General features: G+C 34.7%; 1 protein-coding gene across 5 annotated transcripts in view; it reads left to right on the forward strand.

Annotated features, from left to right (window-relative positions):
- The window catches only part of Tbcc (Tubulin-binding cofactor C), an 80,433-nt gene that overhangs the window by 50,582 nt on the left and 9,528 nt on the right, over positions 1–20,323 (forward strand). For 4 of the 5 annotated variants that reach the window (XR_016142110.1, XM_089093231.1, XM_089093229.1 and 1 more), the window contains exons 2-4: positions 4,803–4,942; positions 8,472–8,516; positions 12,535–12,732. The gene's annotated coding sequence lies outside the window, so the exon portion shown is untranslated. The remainder of the gene's footprint in view (positions 1–4,802; positions 4,943–8,471; positions 8,517–12,534; positions 12,733–20,323) is intronic. The other variant, XM_089093232.1, reaches the window with a different exon arrangement.

A 20,323-nucleotide genomic window follows, 5' to 3' on the forward strand; every position in this document is an offset into this window, starting at 1 on the left:
GAGAGGGGGTTACCTTGGAGATGGTACTGCTGATGTGGATTATGTTTGCCAAAATGAATGACATGACATTTTTCAGCATTAAAGGAAAGGAGCCATGGGCGCCCATATGGGGGGGCTCTTGCCCCCCGTGGCTGAATGATACTGCCTTATTTTTATATTTTTGTTCTGAGATTTCTATTATATAGCATTAAAAGTAGCAATTAGTTGAAGTTTGCCCCCCCCGGGAATTCAGCTTATGGGCGCCCATGAAAGGAGCCATTTATCAGCCCAGCTTCCAAGAATATCAAGGTCCGTTTGTATAGATTGGAGATCAGCAGCTTTGCCAACAAGTTTTGAGTCATCAGCATAAAGTGTGAGGAGGTTTGAGAGAAGGTTTGGTGCATCATTAATATAAAAATTGAAAAGACTCGGTCCCAGGATGGTCCCCTGGGGGATGCCACTTAACACAGTTATGGATGACAATAAATGAGGAACACCTTGAGAATCATAGACCCTGATGGCTTGTGTTCTTTCTGATAGGAAACTCTGTATCCACTGCACAGTAACACCATCAACAGCTGCTACTAAAGCTATATACTACAACAGCTATATACTAAAGAAAACTGGGTAAAATTCTAGTTTAGCTACCTTGGAAAGGGGTTAGGTTAGGACACTGAAAATTTCAGTAATTAATCCAGGTCCATAGGCTAAATATACTATGGGAATGTTTTGCCAAGCTTCTATTTAAAACCTCTTCTGATTTCTAAGTCTTAGAAATCTTCCTACTTGACAGAAGCTGTATTTTAGGGGGGGGGGAGGGGCTTAGCCAGTCTAATCAGCAATTCCAATGCTGTAAAATAGAAATATCAAAACAAAAATATAAAATATAAGACACCATCATTCAGCCATGGGGGGGGGGGGAGTCACCCTCTGCCCCCCCCCCCATCATATGGGTGTCCATGCACTTAATTTTACTTTGGTTTTAGTTCAGAAAATACAATTTATATGATTTGAGTAGAATTTTAAGCCATATCAATAAGTTAGCCTATTTCTAAATTTAGGAAATCTATGTGCAGGTATATGAAATCTCATAAATTGGGATTGAGCAAAGCTGTGAAGCTGAAAAAAGGGTAAATTTTTACCAAATCATATTATTGATTTAGGAATAAAGTGAATACACCATTTGATACCTTTTTTTTATGCTGATTACGAATATAACAATCATTTCTATTGGAAATGAATTTTAGCTCCCCCACTATATATGTCAATTCAGGATATATATTTGCACATATGGGGGTGGGGGCTGAAATTCATTTCCAATAGAAATGATTATTATATTTGTAATCAGCATAAAAAAAGGCATCAAATGGGGTATTCACTTTATTCCTAACTCAATAATATGCTTTGGTAAAAATTTACCAAAAAAAGTTTGTTGTGCTTCATTTAAGCAGAAGATTTATTTTGTAAGATTTCATTTTTATAGCACTAAAATTTTCAAAGGTCACTGCCCTCTAGAGGGAGAAGGAGTGAAGGTAGGCACTTCAAAATACCTTCCTAGGACATGCTTTTGTCTGTAGACCCATCCCTGAAAGTCTCATTTTCCAAACCTAGACCCTTTCCAAAATAGCAAAATGTAGCTAAACTAGAATTTTATCAAAAACTGATCCATCTCTGTTGATGCTTGAATTAAGCAGGCTTACCTTAGTTATGACAAGACTTTTGAAGAAACTAAATTTCAGCTGAGGGGGGGGGGGGAGAAAACCAAGGTCTAGGACTGGCTGTTGCCCCCCTGCCCTATAGCAAATTACACCCCTGATCTCCTTCATTGACTCCAAGGCTTAGAAAATGGTATAGAAGACTGGATCTCAATAAAAGCATTTTGCCTAATTTGCTTAAATTATCTTAAATCCTTAAATTAGGTTCAGTTGCACTTGCTAGTAACAAGATGATACTGCACATATGTTTCCATGGGTAATCTTGACACTAAAAGTAGAGGGACTTATTAAGAATTCAGTAAACATGCAAGAAAGACTGCATTGAAATCTCAAAGATGCTATATGAAAAACAGGTTTTTGCTGGCTAGTGAGGTATTTCTCACTCCATGATGAAGATTTAAACTTTAGTCTTTTAGGGTTGAAGGGGCAAAAAAAGGTACCCAGGTTAGGTTATGCATTTAATATATGCTATGCTGTACCCCCACCAGCCCTAATAAGCAAATATATAGCCCAAATTTGTTCATAAATTATTATATTTTCATCCTGTTTTATTTCATAAGCATTAACAATACTTCACTTCTTGCATGTAATAAGTACCAAAGTAGATAAACTAACATAAGGTTAGGTAAAAAATGTCTACAGTGAAAAACAGCATCAGCTGAGGATTTGTTAGACTCTTAAATTTAGCCCATCATTATCAGCCACCATTGATATGCATGCAAATTCTACACTAGACATACTCCAATGGTCTAAAGTTGAAGCTCTTGCACAAATGTAACTTCAGATTTAGTGTGGCCAGGTTATAGAGTATAACAATTTGCAACATGCCACAACTAGTCTAGCTTTGCCCAGTGCCATCCACTATGCTTCAACTACAGGTTTGAGAACTTCCCAGTCTAGTTTCCATGGTTTATTAGGCCAATCAGCATCCATGCCTTTTTGAATGTGTAAATAGATAAAGAAGTAATAGTTTTTTCCCTCGGAGAATCCCAAAGTGTCACCATCATATTTGAAAAATGAAGCTCTGCTTCTTTTTGACTTGAATTGTACCCATAATTTGCAGCATTGACTGCATGTTCTTTTGTTAGGGGATGGTGGAGCAGCTGTGTTTGGTTTTGCTAAAGTTTATAGATTGTGATTGGAACTCTTCTTTTTCTCCTTTAAATAGGTGCAGATAAGTACAACATCCATCAGCTTGGCACAACTGCTAAAAAAATTTTTTGCTTTCTTTTACATTTTTTCTTCTGAAGCTCTTTCTCCTCAATTGGCTTGGCAAGCTTCTGTTATACAATATTCCAGTTTTGTTCTGACTAAACCTTTTTAGAGTTTGTTAATAACTTCCTTTGATCTGCTGGCAGGGGTTTCCTTTGATGAGTGTGGGCAATTTCTGTGTCAATCTAACAATAGATTGGGTATTGGAAGTGAACATGACTTTGTACTCAACAATGATGCCAAGGATCTGATTCTTGTCAATTTATATTGTTACCCATCTTAAGAAAACATGCAGTCTTGGGGTTACAAGACCCAAAGTGGATGACTCAGCACTTATCAATTTTGAATTCAAGAAGCCAGGTTAAAGTCCATGCAATAAGCCTATTGAGGTCAACTTGAATAATGTTGCTATTGTTAATATCATGGTGTGTTGAACAGGGTCGTCATTTAGGGGGGCTGTCTGGGGTTATAGCCCTACCCTGATTTTAGGAGGGGCCCCAAATAAGTTGTCTCAATTTCTGTCAGTTTGATTTGAAGTTTGAAAAAAAAAATACATAAAAAAATGTTCTCAATTAAAACAAATCCGTTTCTAATATAGCTGTACTTCACATACTTCACAACAGTATATAGTGAGCTTCATTCCCAAACACATTTTTTTATTATTCCTTTTTTATGTATCATGACATATTTTTATTGCCTTGTTGTTACAGCTGTGGTGACCAGCTTTCATTGCAATAAAGTAATTGGGCCCAGGATCTGTAATAAAACTATACATACCGGTTATGTGATTCTGGAGCAGTGATCCCCTCCATATATACGTATTACATACTCTACATTTCTTTGAGACTGTTTGTAATCTGTTCTGACTCTTTTCTGAGTTGTGTGTGACTCAGGTCTGCTCTGTTTCTGGACTTGGTAAATAAAACACTTTTTTGGACAATGGCAGACTTTTTGCCATTCCTCATAGCCATAGATGTATTATCAAACAGTTTGTGGTTTCAACGAACTGTAAGAAAGGAGGAATTTGGCTCAATAGTAACTGAAACTCTAAAAAAAGAACTTTAATACCAATAGGTACATCAAAAGAATTGTATTTTAATGCTGATTTTTAAATATGTAAGGGAGGCAGTTACGTGGGAGTATCTTTCCATGAAGGAATTTTTCATGGGGGAAGAGAATTTTCATGAAGGGGGTGCTGGATTTCTCAGAATTATTTAAAAATCAATCAGAAATTAAAAAAAAACAAGTTTTTTCAACTGAAAGTAAGGAGCAACATTAAAACTTAAAACAAACAGAAAATATTATGTATATAAGGGGGGTTGCCTTTCTTCAATAGCTCACTCTTATGGTAAAGTTTTTTTTCAACTTTTAAAAGATTTTATTATTCTAATTAAAAAGCCTTTGTGATTGAGAAATCATTCTTAAATAACTGAACAAAAATCAAACTTAGGTTATTATAAGGTTATTATCAGTTAAAAAAGTAAAATAAATATGCATATTTCGTTTTAATTATTCATGCATGGAGAGCCAAATTCAAAACCTTAACTAATTCAAAAACGTTCAGAAATTAAATAAAAAAAAACAAGTTTTTTTAACTGAAAGTAAGGAGCAACATTAAAACTTAAAACGAACAGAAATTATTCTGTATATGAAAGGGGCTGTCCCCTCCTCAATGCCCTGCTCTTTGTGTCTTAAGAACAATGGTAAATAATTACATCTTAAGAAAAACAATGGTAAATAATTAGACATATCTTCAAAAAACATTGGACCCAATAAAGAAAAATAATCTCTTAATTAGATTAAGTGGCCCAAGTATATGAAATATCAGGTTTGAGATATTAGGCACAAACAATTATTTCTTTCAGTGTTGCTAATTAATTTTGGCTTTTTTTATAGGACTGACTAATATGATATGCTTGTGAAGAAGCCAAGAAAATCAGGGTTGTTTGTGAAGTTAATCAAAGGAGCTTTTGTTGCTGAAGTAGCCTTCTTTTTTGGCTCTTATACTATTTATCATTATTTGAATACTTCTTATGGTAATTGTCTATCTTAAATTGTTTATTTCTATTTATTCTTTCTCTTTTTCTATTTATTCTTTTTCGCCTCTTATACTGTTTATCATTATTTGAATATTTCTCATGGTAATTGTCTATCTTAGACTGTTTATTTCTATTTATTCTTTCCCTTTTTCCCATTTATTCTTTTTCGGCTCTTGTACTGTTTATCATTATTTGAATACTTCTTATGGAAATTGTCTATCTTAGACTGTTTATTTCTATTTGATTAGTTCTAGTGGTAATTTGCTTTCTCTTCTATCTTTAACTTACATTAGCAAAATACAGCTAGTAAGTATAACTTAAGCAATCTAGCCAAAATATATTCATCTTTTTCAGCTTTCCACACATTAAAATTTTCTAAATTTTTAAATTTTTACTTCTCTGGTAGTTGTGACTGTTTAGGCATGCCTTTTTTTGCTTTATTTTCCTCTTGAGTTTTTTTCAGCCTATTATATTTTTGTTCATGATTGTATTTTTCATTGTTATTTCGTTAATTAATGCAACTTCCATTTTGAGTCCTTGATTTTCCTCTGAAAACCTACCTCTTTTCTTTTCTTGTGTGTTTATATAATATCTAAGACTAAATGACCAATCCGTTGTCAATTCTAGGTGGTGTTTTTTTTTCTCATAATTATGTGGTTTATCATTAAACTTATTAATTATTTTGCCCTAAAATGAACTCTAAATAATGATTGAAATTATTGAAAAATTATGTAATTATTAAAATGCCCTCGTGATGCTTAATCTAGCACGTTTGCTCGAGTAAACTAAGACCCTCTCATTTAGTTAGGTAAACTAGACCTGAAATGAACTAAAACCCTCTCATAAATGATTGAAACTATAGAAAAATGATGTAATATTTAAAATACCCTTCTGATGTTTACTTTAGCACGTTTTCGATTTTATAGATTTTTTTTATTCTTTTTCATTTAACAAGGCTTTGATTTGTTTATTGTGGATTCCACTTACTCTTGCAGAACAAATAGAATTTTTGCACAACATATAAATTTTTACAAATAAATTACATAATAGACGTATCCATGACTTTAAGTTGTAACTAAAAGGATTGCACTCTAACATTGTGTCCATAACCTGCAACTGCTATGAAATTGAATACATCAAATCTCCTACAAAAAAAAAATAAAAAAAAAAAAAAAAAACCAGGGGTCATTTTATCAATTCTAATAATGAAAAAGAAACAGAGAAATAGAAACAGGAGACCCTCTCTCATGTGTGAAATTACATTGAAAGTTCCTTAAATGGCTGTCACAATCAAACATTGCTAAATGTACATTTGTTGTTAAAGAAACCAATACTATACAAATCAAAAACTGCGAAATACACAAAAGTTTCGATGAAAGAATAACAGTAAAGATCAACCAAAAATAAAATCAATTCAAAAACATAAAAATCATGATAGAAAAAATAAATCAGTTTCGCGTTAGAGATTCTACTCCAATGTTGTCGACGCTGTGATGAAAAAGTTGGCCCTTGTATTTAATTTGGATGAGTCTCCTTTTCAGTTTTGTTTCTAGGTGATGGCTAATTTTCTCTTTTTTTTTACGTTTTATTCTTTCTTATTGCTGATATTGGAAGTTTAAGTCTTTATCTTCTATTCTTTTTGTGATTGTGTCCTTTCTTTTATTTTCTTTGTTCTTTTTGTATTTTTTTGTACTCTTTTTGTTCTATTTCTGCTTTTTTTGTACCACTTATGGATGACAAATAAAAAAAACAAATATACCTCAACATGTAAAAAAACGAAAAAAAAAAAATCGAAACATACTATTGCAAACATTAAAAAGCAAGTTACGAAGAAAAAGAATCATAGTGTAAAATTGAATAAAACGTACACGTGAAAAAAAGAGGTTAAAAATGGGGTAAAATAGGGTAAAACAAAAATATGAATGGGGCTAAAAAAAAAGTGTAGAATATTTAATCAAACATTAAAGTTTGAATTTCTAAGTAAGCTGAGAGGAAAATAGTCCCTGGGTTTGGGAGTTCATTTCACTTTTGATAGTCTTTTGGGCCAATCTGAATGAAAGAGCACTACGTCCGTCATAATGGAATGTCCACCACAAAGGCATACAACTGAAAGTCATTTGATTTTTGTATATCCTATTGTGGGAATTAAGCAATCTTATGTTGATTTAACGTTTGTTTTACACTTTAATTTGGTCATGAATACTTTTTGAGTTTCGTTTGGTGTACTTTTAACAAATGAATTTTATTATATAGCGAACTGTTAATAAGGAGCGATGTATCTCAACAGTAACCGAAACTCTGAGAAATTGAGTCTTGATATCAATAGATGCATCAAAAGAATCGAATTTTGATGCTCATACAAATATATAAAATTGATTTTTGTATATCCTATTGTGGGAATTAAGCAATCTTATGTTGATTTAACGTTTGTTTTACACTTTAATTTGGTCATGAATACTTTTTTAGTTTCGTTTGGTGTACTTTTAACAAATGAATTTTATTATATAGCGAACTGTTAATAAGGAGCGATGTATCTCAACAGTAACCGAAACTCTGAGAAATTGAGTCTTGATATCAATAGATGCATCAAAAGAATCGAATTTTGATGCTCATACAAATATATAAAATTGATTTTTGTATATCCTATTGTGGGAATTAAGCAATCTTATGTTGATTTAACGTTTGTTTTACACTTTAATTTGGTCATGAATACTTTTTTAGTTTCGTTTGGTGTACTTTTAACAAATGAATTTTATTATATAGCGAACTGTTAATAAGGAGCGATGTATCTCAACAGTAACCGAAACTCTGAGAAATTGAGTCTTGATATCAATAGATGCATCAAAAGAATCGAATTTTGATGCTCATACAAATATATAAAATTGATTTTTGTATATCCTATTGTGGGAATTAAGCAATCTTATGTTGATTTAACGTTTGTTTTACACTTTAATTTGGTCATGAATACTTTTTTAGTTTCGTTTGGTGTACTTTTAACAAATGAATTTTATTATATAGCGAACTGTTAATAAGGAGCGATGTATCTCAACAGTAACCGAAACTCTGAGAAATTGAGTCTGGATATCAATAGATGCATCAAAAGAATCGAATTTTGATGCTCATACAAATATATAAAATTGATTTTTGTATATCCTATTGTGGGAATTAAGCAATCTTATGTTGATTTAACGTTTGTTTTACACTTTAATTTGGTCATGAATACTTTTTTAGTTTCGTTTGGTGTACTTTTAACAAATGAATTTTATTATATAGCGAACTGTTAATAAGGAGCGATGTATCTCAACAGTAACCGAAACTCTGAGAAATTGAGTCTTGATATCAATAGATGCATCAAAAGAATCGAATTTTGATGCTCATACAAATATATAAAATTGATTTTTGTATATCCTATTGTGGGAATTAAGCAATCTTATGTTGATTTAACGTTTGTTTTACACTTTAATTTGGTCATGAATACTTTTTTAGTTTTGTTTGGTGTACTTTTAACAAATGAATTTTATTTCAGATTCCCGCTTTTTCGCGTATCAGAGAGCTCCTTTTGTTTTGAATTGTAAGTTCCTATTTTTAGACTATGTTGTTTGGAAAAAGTAATGTTTTTTTGACTGTGGTCCTAGTTAATATATAACTTTTATTCTCAAAAAGCAAAATTCTGAGATAGCCATTTTATTCAGCATACTTGAAAGGTCCAATAATTATGGTTTTGGAGATAACATGACCCCCACAGCCCCTTGGGAAAGGTCCTTCAGCTATAAAATTTGCCCATTGTTTATGTATAATAAGCCTAATTGCTATTGGAAAGTATGCTTACATTTTTAGGATTGGGGTAGGGGGGGGTAATTTTGTAATGGGGGGATCTTCCACGGGGATGGAAGTTTCCGGGGGTTGAACTTTTCAGGGGTAATTTTCCACTGGGGAAACTTTAACAGAATTCCTACACGAAATTATTTTTATTTGTCTTACTTTCTCTTTGCCAATACAATCTTACCTGTGGAGATGCTAAGGGTAATTGTCAAGGGTAAATTCTCAACGGGATTGAATTGTCTAGAGGATCTTTTAGTGGGATGGGGTATTTTCCGTGGAGGTAGAGGCAGATTTCCCGGGATTATTTAAAAGATGATCAGAGATTAAAAAAATTGAAAAAGTTATTTGAACTGAAAGTAAGGAGCAACATTAAACTTAAAATGGACAGAGACTATTACGTATATGAGGGGGGTTGTCCCCTACTCAACCGTGGATCTAGAGCAAAGTCTTGGGGAAGGCCCTATGTGACAAGGGCGCCAGTGAGCAAAATCTTGGGGGGGGGCCAATGTCGCATAGGTGCCAATTACTGACCAAATCTATGAATTTATTCTAAAAAAGAGTAAAAAAACGAAAAAACAGGGAATGAGGACATCAGAAAAAGTCTTGGGGGTCTGCCCCCCCCCCCCTTCCTACCCTGAATCCGCCAGTGGCCGCAACACCTTGCTCTTCACACTAAAGTTTGAATTTTGTCCCAATTCTTCAAGAACGACTCCTCAAACATAGGGGTCGTTTAATTAGAACAATAAGAAGCTTTTTTAGAAGTACTAACAAATTTGCTTGGTTCTTGCTACAGTATTCTTATACTTTCTAGCTTCCTTCGTTATTTTGTTTGCTTAAAAGCTAATTAAACTTGTAATTTTTGTTGATTATGTTTTTACTATGTAATTTATGTTGTTTTAGGGAAAAGAGGAAGGAATATTGAATTTAAATTTTTGCTATATTTTCTGGATTCAAAGGTCGTTTCCTATTAATTCAAGTCCAGGGAAACTTATCCCATCGACAACATTCATTCATTATAATTATTCGTATCTATCGCATCATCATAAGAGAGACCGAAATACATCATATATGTCATAATCTAATGAAGATTCCGTAGTTCAAAACCTGGAAAGAGAATGGCACATAAAAAAGCCTAACTTCTCAAGTGAAATTTTGATCTTCCATTCAACATTGGCGTTGATTATTTATTTGTATTGTTGCTGTTCACTTAAGAAGGTGATCTTAACGATTTTAACAGGTTGCTGTTCACTTAAGAAGTGAACATGTTGTGATTTTAACAGTTGCTGTTCACTTAAGAAGGTGATCTTAACGATTTTAACAGGTTGCTGTTCACTTAAGAAGTGAACAGGTTGTGATTTTAACAGTTGCTGTTCACTTAAGAAGGTGATCTTAACGATTTTAACAGGTTGCTGTTCACTTAAGAAGTGAACAGGTTGTGATTTTAACAGTTGCTGTTCACTTAAGAAGGTGATCTTAACGATTTTTTCTTTAAGTTTGTCTTTTTATTCCGTTTTCTGGACTTCTGCATCAAAGGCAGCTGACCAGAGTTCTCGGATGGGATCGAATTAGTTTGCGCCGATTGTACATTTTTGTTGTTTTTTTTTTTTTGGTGGTGGTTTTATTAGTTTTTTGTTTTCTCTTGTTTTTTTTTTTTTTTTGTGTCTTTCGTGCTTAATACGCCTTGTCTGTATAAAGACGAAATATCCGCGTTTTTTTTTTTCTGTTGTTTTCCTTTTAGCTCCACTGGCCACAGTCTCGTTTGTTTGTTTTTTTTTTTTTTTTAGAGATTTTTCTCTTTGTTGGTTTTTCGGATGGGATCGATAAACTCACCGAAGTACAGCTCGAATGGACCACCTTATGCAGGGTACATCTAGGCCAGGAATACTTGAAGGCGAGTTTCGCTTGATCCGTCGCCACATGGAAAGGTTTCCAGTAGAGGTAATCCCGAAAAATCGCTCTCTTGATGCGTTCAAGAGAAATTATAATAAACAGATTACAAATAATTAGCGTGGTAATTACCAGGACTAGCGGCATATCATCCCTTGTGAAGCCTGTGCATATGTATAAAAAAACTTGCGTTCTTCTTTTTTTACTGACTTAATTCTACTGACCTTTTTTTATTTGCCCCACGCTGTCTCGTTTTGTCGTCATCGTCCTACGTCTAAGGCAATCACAAGATTACTACTATCTCTCAGGCGATTTTTTCGCTCGAAAAATATCTATATTAAAAGAAAAGAAATCAGTTTGATGTAGGCTCTTCGAAAAACTCGTTTTTTTTAGAGGGATTAGTAAATGTTACCACTTTACGATAAATAATAATTTGTTTTTTACCCTTAGAGGTTTTTAGTATAGGTCAGGACTTTTTGCTGCTTTTAATTGAGCTATCATTTAAACGACAAAAAATGAATTAAATAACTTATAAAACTGTTTATGTTTTGGAGTTTGCCACAAAATAATTTTAACCAACTTTGTTTTCTTTCTGAAACTTTCTTTTCTTTTGCTAGGTTTGGTAATTTGTTTATAAGTCCGTTTATAAACACATGATTCGAATCTGTTATTCTTAATGACGTCATAACCATTTCTCCTCCACCGAAATTAAGTTTTGAAAACATGTTAGTTCTTAATGATGTTATGGCTTTATCAAGCACCTATGAAGCTTATAGAACACTTTATTCTTAGAAGATGGTTTTAAAAAAGCTGTCATTCGTCCCCTTTTGTATAACTATCTTCGTGGCTCTATCAACATTGATGATATTCCGCTAGTCCTGGTGATCTCCCACTTTTATTTTGTTCTACATTCGCTTGAATTCTTCAATCGAGGGTTTTTAGGGATTACCTCAGCTGGGAGGCTATTCCAGGTGGCGACGGATTGTCAGGTGAATTTCATATTTAGGTATTCACGACGGGGTATACCCTGGATCAAGGTAGTCATTCCGGCTGTGTTTTGATAAGTTGTCTTTAAAGGCTTACCTCTTTCAAGAACGAGCTTCTATAACTCCTATGATGAAGGCTAATGTATGTAAAATGTAAAAATGCATTTTTTCTCTGCTTTTGCGTCAAAATTTCTTATAAATTAGTTTTTTTTTTTGATAGTTTTATGTTTCCTCTCGAATTTGGAAACAATATTTTTTGGCAATTTTTGTAGTTGTCATCTCTTTGTTCTACAATAACGCATGTAGGAGGCCCCTGTCATTTAATTGATGCGGTTTTTAAACAGGTTTGTCAGACCTGTAACTAGTTAAACTGAGGTAATTCTATAACCTTCATTTTGCATATATAATATACAGTAAAAAGTCAATAAGTCATAGTAGAGATTATTTAGCCGTAACAGTGATCTAGAAGCAATCATGAACCCAGTGAGTAAATTATATCATTTATACATTTATACATTATACATACATTATACATTTATACATGTGTTATTGTTCTGAAATCTAAATTGTTCGAAATTTCACATGTTTAAGATTTTGATAATTTACTATCTCTGTATCAACAATATTGTCATCTAATTTTCAATTGCCCCAAAGTTCATTTTCTGACCAAGCCACATACTGGAGACAAGAAGAGACAAGCTCTTTGGAGACTAGAAGGAAAAGTTTGAATAGGATGCAACTGAATCTCTATTTTAAGTCACTTGTATATTTAGTTGTCACAGGTGTTGGTGGTTATTAGTTTTTTTTTTTTTTTGGTTTTATGTTTCCTTTCGAATTTGGAAACAATATTTGTTGGCAATTTTTGTAGTTGTTATCTCTTTGTTCGCTTTTCAGGGTTCTATAATTTTATTGAATTTTGTGACTCTTCCAATAAGCAACGAGAAAAAGACTTAGCTCTTTGGAAACAAGAAGGAAAGATTGAATAGGATGCAAATGAATCTCTATTTTAAATCACTTGTATATTTAGTTGTCACAGGTGTTGGTGGTTATTATCTGACCAATATAGCAAGGCCATCCGAACAAAAACTTCAGGTATGGCTATTTTATTAAATACATGTAATTTTTACCAATTTATTAAATACAATTTTACCAATTACAAATGCTACGAATTTTATCAATTACAAATACAATTTTACCAATTACAATTTTAAAAATTTACAAATTTTTACCAATTACCAATTTTAAAAATTTTACCAATTGCAAATACAATTTTACCAATTACAATTTTACAAATTTTACCAATTACAATTTCACCAATTTTACAAATTTACAAATTTTTACCAATTGCCAATTTTACAAATTTTACCAATTGCAAATACAATTTTACCAATTAAAATTTTGTAAATTTTACCAATTTATTAAATACATGTAATTTTTACCAATATAAAGTGTCTGGTAAATTTATCCGCGGTTATAAAATGTTGTCGTTGTGCAGAAAACTAAATGATACACCTGAAACAGGGATGCGCGATTGAGGGTTTACTTGATTTGGTTATCTCAGTAATTAAATTTGCCTAGCAATTAGGAATTGAAATTAAAGGAATTAGTAATTAAATTTTAATCAAATTTCTGAATTGTGTTCAAAGCGTAGTAGGCCCTCACACTTTTAAGAATAATTTTAGAAAAAGTTTTATGTTATGTAAATTTACATGTTCTGATTGTTTTTTTCATATTCCTTTGTAATCTATTTGTTAGGCTGAGAAGGATTACAATGGTTACACGACCTTGTTTGTGTGTGTTTGTTCATGCTAACAGTTTTTTTTTTCTGTTATCCCACCTAACCGTTTTTTTTATCCCGCTTTCTAGGGCTATAATAAGAGAAAGGTTGATATGGCTAAGGTACGTTCTGCGGATGAAAAATGACAGATTGCCGATGATTGTCCTTTTCGGCCAACCGTCTAAGGCTAAACGGAAAGCAGGTCGTCCGCGGCTGGGATGGAAGAATGTCATAAAAAAATTAAGAGAAATGGGAACTTCCTGTGAGGGTGTAAAGAGGGAGGTTTTGAATAGATTGGGAGGGAGGAGGAGCATGCATAGCTGTGTTGGCCTCAGGCGTTTTGGTGCTGCTTTCAGTTGTTAGTAGTGGTAGCAGTAGTAGTTTTTTTTGTGTCTCTTGATTTCCCTATGAAGGAAATTATTTTGTATTTAATCTGCACATGCTCCCTAGAGCTTATTGGCTGACTTTTTTTTAATGCATGTTGCTCTTTCGTTTTTTCTCTAATAAATTAGTTTTTCTTTAAAAAAAAGTGCTCTTCATTGGTTGGTAACAGTTATTTTTATCAACCAAATGCAATTTGATTAGTGTTTTTATTAAAGGTGACAGAAAAACTAGCCGATCTAATTTGCATGCTTTACATAGTATATTCCCTAGATTATACGCTCCAAAATTTATAAAGATCAGTTCGCTAATTTGGAAGTGAATCTTGTACAAAGCAGTTTACCGTTCGCATAAAGAGACTGCGATGTTTGGCAATCCGTCAGCTCCTTATCAAAGATTATATGCAACCGTGCGTGAAACTGAGCAAATATATTAAAAAGCAAGATCTGCTAACTAGCTGCTGCAGATGGAATAGATTTGTTGAGTTCATTCAAAATACAGCCCCGTTTTCAGGCATCTCTACATCCAACACAGGCTTTGATTCCGGCTACGTAGATTACCTTTTTGAATACCAGTGTTGGGGTCTTTTAGAACGCGTGTTGAGCCTTGCTGTTCTAATGCATTCTAATTTTGAAGAACCTGTGTACAACACCCTTAGAAACCGTTGATAAAAATGCTTTGAAGTTACGCTGGATTGAATATGAGAACTTGGAAATAATTCCTGTCGAGCCTGCTTAAGGGGATTTGATACCATGAAGAATCAGCCTATCTTGTCCATTATAAACTTTTTAGTTTGTGTGGCCAAACTATTTAGAATTGACTGGATGATCTTGCCATATCTTCTAGAGCTTGGATAAGCAATCTGAACAAACGGCAGAAAAATAAAGTCGACATCTAAACTAAAAAACTAAAGCCTACATCTGCTTTTTCTGAAATCTTAGAAAAACCTTGTAGCTTCTCTTGTTTTGTGCCTAACATAGAAATATTTAGTTTTAGAGAAACTTATATCATTAGGAAGTGTACATTTAGTTTTTTCGATCAAACGGAGCTGAATTTTCTTTTAAAATTCAGGAAAGGGCTGTCCCTAAAAACGTTCTAGTATACCTGCTAGGAAAATGCCAAAAACCACTTCAAAAAAATGTCATTCGACCGATTTGACTGCTCTTCCAATTTTCTGTGGGGCAACAAGCTTTGATAGAAAACTTTGCAGACAAAATTCCATTGTCTTTTTAATCCAATTTCATAAACAAATTGTAAATTCTCAATAGGTTTCAGTGAAAAGTAGTGCCTGGGAAAATTCGCTAATGGACCCTTTGCCTTTGAGACAGTCAGCCGACGTTGAGGCTAACAAAATGATGTTTAAAGTACTGAATCCTCTAAAAACATGTTTCAACTCTGGTGCCTGAAAACGGGGATAAAGATTATTGGTAACATATTGACTATGATTATATATTTACGAAATAGTAAGATTGCGAAATATAGAGTCTACGAAATGTGAATGTTCTGAGTGCTTTAGGTTTAACTTTCACATTACTCCTTAACAATGTTAGATCATTTAACAACAAGCCATTTGAAGCAATCAAATGTATTATGTCGATGTTCTATGCATTATCAAGTAATAATGCGTAAAATTTGACCTTTTATTGCTATATATATTGTTAGCAAAATGTTAGCAAATTGCTTTATTGTAGTTAGCAAAAAAAAATTATGTGACAATGCTGGGCAAGTTTCATATATATATAAGTATATATATACATATACACATATATATATATATGTATATATATATATATATATATATATATATATATATATATATATATATATATATATATATATATATATATATATATATATACTACATGCGCGCTACTGTTGATAATGTTTCTTTGCTAACATTGGGATATACGAGCTTTCCCATTCTATTATAAACAATCTTTTATCCTTATATTTAGGCTATTTGGTGCTGGTTTCAAGTTTTAATATCGCTCTTTACTTTTTTCAAACACTTGATCTTTTTCAGTGACCTGAACTCTACCATACCTTGCAAACTGTTTGAATAATAGAGTAGGTTTATTCTATTAAGGTTAATTGATGTCGCAAGGAAGCCAGTGTCAAAGTGTCGTCTAAATCAACAACATTTTGTTTGTTTTCGTCGGGTGTAATCACTGTATATAAATATAATACAGTATGATCATTCTCTATCTCAACCATTATACAAAGCTGGACCGAAATGCAAGTGCCCCGGAGAACATTTAAACAAGTATTAACATAAGGGACATTCTATTTTTTCACGGGTAGACAAGTTAGATTTCTCTTGAACGGAAAACTTGGCTTCGCCTTTGTAACACTAAGTTATAAAGAATATAATTTTAAATTAATCTATTCCAATGCATATATAAAAATCGGTGATTAGTAGTGCAATGTTACTATTAGATGTTTTTAGGAATTTACAAGTAGGTTTCCCAGTCTCGAGTTGGTTGCAAAGGCATTTGGAGAAAGTTTCTGCCAAAATACGCGTTCCAGGGTAATATATACTGGAAAGTTGATGGCAGATTAAATGGGAGGAGCAAGACTTTTTCTAAGTGTTAATCTCCTGTTACATGGCCCTTCAGCCAGGAAGTACAATGGGGACTGTGGATCAGTCATCCTAGGTGTGCGTGTAACTGAACCCCAAGCAACTAAACCCCTGTAACCAACCCACCGTGTAACTGAACCCTCGTGTAACTGAACCACCGGGCAACTGAACCTCAATTTAACTAAACCCTCGTGCAACTCAACCCCATTTAACTGAACCCCCATGCAACTAAAACCCCATGTAACTGAACCCCCGTGCAACTGAATCACCGTACAACTGAACCACAGTGCAGCTGAATCATCGTGCAATTGAACCACTGAACTTAGATTTTCAGTTCTCTAAATATATTAGGAAATATCATTGGGTAAAACACAAGTTAGAATTTTTACATGTTCAACCTTTTTCAAATTTTTTGTTTCTTAAATTCCCGATATAAACGCCTGTCAAAAGTGTTCATGAAATATCTTTGTTTTATTTTTACAAAAGAAAAATAACATTCGAAGTCACAAACCATTAAATCTGATTTATTACTCTGTTTTTCAGTTGAATCAGATCCTTCCGGACGTTATGTAAACATATGTGTTGAAAATATTTGACCTATGTCAATCTAGATTACGACTTTTGATCAGATGTCCTTGAGGAAATTGCAACTAAAAAGGACATGGGAGGAAGGCTGATTGCACTCCAGATTTTTTTTCAACATTCCTTCAACTTGCCCTGAAAGTTTTAACTTCATATCCTCAGGTTTATACCCTTAGCTGTTCTCGACACATTGCAGATACAACGTCATTTAAAACTGGATGCACCTTGTACCTCTGGATTTAGTTGAAGATGCTGCTAAATATTTTCCAAACACTGTGACGGCTGATACTATCAGCCATTGTAAATATTGCTGATATTTCCTTTTCACAACCAATAAAGGAAAAATGTTTTTTGATTGTATTTGGCATTCTTCTTGACATTTCCCTAAGGCTTGGCCTTAATGCTCCATGTTTTTTTTTTATTTATAGGATCAAACATTCCATCTTTTCTTGATAAAAAAAATGTATATGTTAACAATAGGCAACTTGTATAACTTACAGCCCTTGCACCAGAGGCTGAGGGCTATGAACCATAGTTATTTAACTATGGTATTGTTATTTAACCTTTGAACTGTTTTAAATAAAATGGCCGTCTCAAAATTTAGATCGGATGTATTTGGGAAAAAATAGGGTGGGGTGGAAGCCCTCCGATCACTTTATCTGAGGGCAACTAGCCCCCCCCCCCCCCACATACCCTTTTTTACCCAAGCCCATCCGATAAAATTTTTAGAATAGCCATTACATTAAAAACACTTCATAGGTTAGATAAGAAAAAATCCTGTGTCTACGCAACCCGCCCCTCCCCCCAGGGCCCGGAGGTAGGAGTTATGAGTAATGTTCTGGGGGCATATTTAGTTCTTCTGGAAGGTATGCTCGTAAAGACTTCGGAGATAGCTCGTTTGATTGGAAATTGAAAGTGCTCGTTCACCTTTTAAGAGTCAAAAGAGATCGGATGGCAACTACCCCCCCCCCCTCCTCCACGCCCTAAATGCACCAGATAAAAATTTTGAGATAGACATTTTGTTAGAAAAGTTCAAAGTTCAGATAACAAAAGACTCCGGTGTCGACACAGCCCCCCAGGCCCCGGGGGTAGGCGTTGTAGATTATGCCCTGGGGGCATATATGGTTGTTATGAAAGGGATGCTCGTATAAACTTCATGAAGGGCTCATTTGATTGGAAATTGAAAGTTGTAATTCACTTCAGTAAAAAGTGATTGGAGGGCAGTTAGCCTCCCCCACACTCCATTTATTTTTTTCCCAGAGGCACTTCATAAAGAAGGGGTCGTCGTATATACTTCCAAGGGGCTCATTTGATTGGAAATCGAGAGTTCTAATGCCCTTTTTAAAAGTCCAAAGTGATCGGAGGGCAACTCGCCCCCCAAGCCCTTTTTCCCTAAATACATCTGATAAAAAATGTGAGGTAGCTATTTTGTTAAAAATAGTTCAAAGATCATATAACAAAAACTCCTGTGTCGACACAGCCCCCCCCCCCCCCCCAGGACCTGGGGTAGGTGTTGTAAGTATTGCTCAGGGGCATATATTGTTCTTATGGAAGGTATGCTCGTATAAACTTCGGAAAGGGCTCATATGATTAGAAATTGAAAGTTCTCGCTCACTTTTTAAGAGTCAAAAGAGATCAGAGGGCAACTAGCCCCCCTCTCCGCGCCCTATTTTCTTCAAACCCATCCAATAAGTATTTTGAGAAAGCCATTTTTTTCAAAGTAGTTCAAAGATCTGATAACGAAAACTCCGATGTCGACACGTCCCCCCTGGGCCCGGGGTTAGGCATTGTAAGCTATGTCCTGGGGTCGTATGTGGTTCTTATGAAAGGGATGCTCGTATAAACTTCCGAGAGGGTTCATTTGAATGGAAATTAAAAGTTGTAGTTCATTCTCTTAGAGTGAAAAATGACCAGAGGGCAACTAGTTTTCACGCCCTATTTTCCTCAAACCCATCCGATAAGAACTTTGAGAGAGCAATTTTTTCAAAATAGTTCAAAGGTCAGATAACAAACACTTCGGTGTCGACCCGTCCTCCCAGGGCCCGGGGGGGCAAGCATTGTAAGCTATGTCCTGGGGCAGTATGTGGTTCTTATGAAAGGGATGCTCGTATAAACTTCCGAGAGGGCTCATTTGAATGGAAATTAAAAGTTGTAATTCATTTTCTCAGAGTGAAAAAAGATCGGAGGGCAACTACCTCCTCCCACCCTCCACGACTTTGGGTTTATCGGATGGATAAACCCGTCCGATAAAAATTTGAGGTTACAATTTTGTTAAAAATAGTTCAACCATCAGATATTAAAACACCGGGGTGGACGCAACCCCCCAGGGCCCAGGGACAGGCGTTGTAAGTTAAGCTCTGGGTATATATTTGGTTCTTATAGAAGGGATACTCGTATAAACTTCAGAGTGGGCTCATTTGGTTGAAAATAGAGAGTTCTACTTCAATTTTAAAGATTCAAAAGTGACCGAAGGTTAATTAGCCCCCCCCCCCCCCTCACGCCCTTTTTCCCCAAACCCTTCCGATAAAAATTTTGAAATTTTGAGATATTTGTTAAAAATAGTTCAAAGATCATATAACAAAAACTCCTGTGTCGACACAACCCCCCCCCCCCAGGACCTGGGGTAGGTGTTGTAAGTATTGCTCAGGGGCATATATTGTTCTTATGGAAGGTATGCTCGTATAAACTTCGGAGAGGGCTCATATGATTGGAAATTGAAAGTTCTCGTTCATTTTTTAAGAGTCAAAAGAGATCAGAGGGCAACTAGCCCCCCCCTCTCCACGGCCTATTATCCTCAAACCCATCCGATAAGAACTTTGAGAGTGCAATTTTTTTCAAAATAGTTCAAAGGTCAGATAACAAAAACTCCGGTGTCGACACGTCCCCCCAGGGCCCGGGGGCAGGCATTGTAAGCTATGTCCTAGGGTCGTATGTGGTTCTTATGAAAGGGATGCTCGTACAAACTTCCGAGAGGGTTCATTTGAATGGAAATTAAAAGTTGTAGTTCATTCTCTTAGAGTGAAAAATGACCAGAGGGCAACTAGTTTTCACGCCCTATTTTCCTCAAACCCATCCGATAAGAACTTTGAGAGAGCCATTTTTTCAAAATAGTTCAAAGGTCAGATAACAAAACTCCGGTGTCGACACGTCCCCCCCGGGCCCGGGGGGGCAGGCATTGTAAGATATGTTCTGGGGCCTTATGTGGTTCTTATGAAAGGGATGCTCGTACAAACTTCAGAGAGGGTTCATTTGAATGGAAATCAAAAGTTGTAGTTCAGTTTCTCAGACTGAAAAAAGATCGGAGGGCAACTACCTCCTCCCACCCTCCACGACTTTGGGTTTATCGGATGGATAAACCCGTCCGA

The sequence above is a fragment of the Artemia sp. Qi Xiang Cuo genome, chromosome 8 (assembly GCF_049724085.1).
Source record: "Artemia sp. Qi Xiang Cuo chromosome 8, ASM4972408v1, whole genome shotgun sequence".
Lineage (NCBI taxonomy): Eukaryota > Metazoa > Arthropoda > Branchiopoda > Anostraca > Artemiidae > Artemia > Artemia sp. Qi Xiang Cuo.